The following is a 2,659-nucleotide window of genomic DNA, read 5'->3' on the forward strand; positions in this document are numbered from 1 at the left end:
TTTATGAAATTGATTTTAACATATATACTTGTTTCAAGTTTAGGATTGAAAATAAAATGCATGTTACTAGTGACTGGGAGAGATAACCCAGTCTGTGTGCATGCCGTGTGAGAGGAAAAGAATGAGAGAGAATTCATGATGTGTTGTGGAAAACGGTGGAAAAGTAGGAGCAGCATGGCATAAAGTTCACTAGATCATGGACGGCGCGCGTTGCAGCACCCGTCCTTTTTGTCGATTAAATGATAATAAATTGGATATTGGTTACAGAAAATTATTATAGTTTCACCACCTTTAACATTTAACATCACGTAAGACCAGCAAGTTGTGCACAATTTTAGCAGACATGCAAAATCAGATATTCAGTTTTCTACTGAGTTTACAATTGATGCAGCCAATGAAACATACCTCTTAGCAAAGTAAGTATCAAGTAATTCTATTTTCATAGACGTTATCAACTCACACATTGTTATATTTCCTCATTGCTTCACCATGCCTTGCAAAAATAACCAGAGCTGTTCCCAGGAGTAAAAGGCAATGACATGGTGCTATGGTGTAGAAGAGACTAATTTGGTTCTTGGAAAGAACGTTCAGTGTTAACTGCTTGAGAGATTTCTTCACTATCAATTCGTCCGGACAAAACTTTATCCAATGTTATCATGATCCAAAATTTTATTTCACGCCTTCAGAGAGCAGCAACATCAGTAAGCAATTAATTAGAACAGGGTTATTGATATGTCCAGAATATCATACATCTCTGACTTGCCCACCATGAAGACTGTCTTCCTGATCAAGTAGTACTAATTCAAAACCCTCATAAGTAAATGGAAATGGACAAGATGTATATAAGCTTTTATTTCCATCATATGCAGGAAGACGCCCACCTAAACATGATTGCCCATACAGCCTTGCAAATTGTATCATGACAATTGATGTCAGATGAAGTAGGCTTAAGATGTATAAATACCTGTAAGATATAGTACAAACAAATTATAGTTGTGATGATAAAAAATAAAATCATACAATATGATAAATTTTTCATGAAAAACGTCTTACATGATATCGGCAAAGAGTTTCATTATAAGTGAATAGTGTAAAATAGTTTGCCTTCACACTATTGCTTTCACCAGCGGAAACAAATCTCGGGCGCTTAAAGCTTTCGCCGGGAACAATTTTTTGGACTTCAGGAATCCAGTGTGAGACTGTACTTGATGCATCAGAACCTATCCCGCCTTCATGACCACCACTTGGGTGACAGTTTCTATTCTTTCTCGCCATGGCTAGTCTCCAAAGCAAGGCATAAAGTATATGTAGGTAGGTCAAAATAAGGAATTAAGCAGCAAGACATATATTCCAAGGTCAAGAGCAAAGTGTGCCAGGTTAAACTTGAAGAGTGCAATATCTAGTAATAGAGAAATTGCATGAAAATACAATTCACTACAGATATATAACTGCCTGATATAAAAGGGGAGAAGAGAAATTTCATTCTTTTCGGACATCATATCATAACCACTACAGAAACCTCCACCTAAGTTGACTGTATGTTATTTATTTCCGGAAGTGCTAATCTGAGCTCGAGCTTATATGGTCTCTGTATCATCAGCGTCCTTTTGCCTCTGGATCTGCGCATGCACATGTATAGCATCCAGTATATGGAGCTGTATCTGTCCCATTTTCAGATTTTATGGCCCACCCTATGCACCATTTATTAAGGCGTTTCCCGTCACTCTCCATCCATCCCAGACGGTGCACTAACGATGGGCAAAGACGGAATACAATAAGCTAGCTTTGTATCCTGACGACGCTAGCAATACACATTCAGATTTCACAGGAATTTTTGTTCCAACACAAAAGCTCAACCTCATGTAAATGTACAAGCTCATGTAGACATTCAGCTAGCTCAAGTAGACGTACAGGCTCATGCTGAACATTGAGATTATGTACACATTCAGACCAAGGTTTTGGTTTCTCCTGATTTCAATTATGCTCCGGTATGCAATTCACCAACGGTGATCCATGTTGACACAATATGTATCTTTTTGCACACAAAAAAATGTCCCAAACGAGTGTTTGAAGCTTCAGGCCAACTTCTCCACGCTCGCGCACAATGCACTCTGTATGGTTTTTGCACCATCGGACTCTGCATTTGATCCCTACAACTCAAGACGGTGTTTCCCGTCAGTCACCCATGACCAGTAGTTATGAATCGCAACCTCCACGGCTCGGTTCTGGTCAGAGAAACAGAGAAGAAATTTTTTATAAAAAATTCGGGTAGCCCAAATAACTGCAATAGAAAGCAGTTATTGAAACCAAAACCATTGCAACTACCTGCTAGAGCTGTCTTCGGCCCCACCCCTCCCATCAACCGTAAGAATTCTGAGAACATCCACTCAAAACTCTGCACAGTCTCATCACGGACAAGTACCCCAGCCAATATCACACTCTGGAAATGGTTATCCACTCCAACAAACAGCCCAAAAGGCATGTCATACAGGTTAATGTGGTAAGTTATGTCGAAGGTCACAACATCCCCAAAGAAAGTGTACTGCAAACGGCTGCTACCATCCAACTCTTAATTTTCTCTTCGGTGTCAGCTTGCACTCTGTGCATGAGATGTGGATCCTTCGAGCCTAATTCAGCAAATACCTCCATTGTTTCCCTT

The sequence above is a fragment of the Triticum aestivum genome, chromosome 2B (assembly GCF_018294505.1).
Source record: "Triticum aestivum cultivar Chinese Spring chromosome 2B, IWGSC CS RefSeq v2.1, whole genome shotgun sequence".
Classification (NCBI taxonomy): domain Eukaryota; kingdom Viridiplantae; phylum Streptophyta; class Magnoliopsida; order Poales; family Poaceae; genus Triticum; species Triticum aestivum.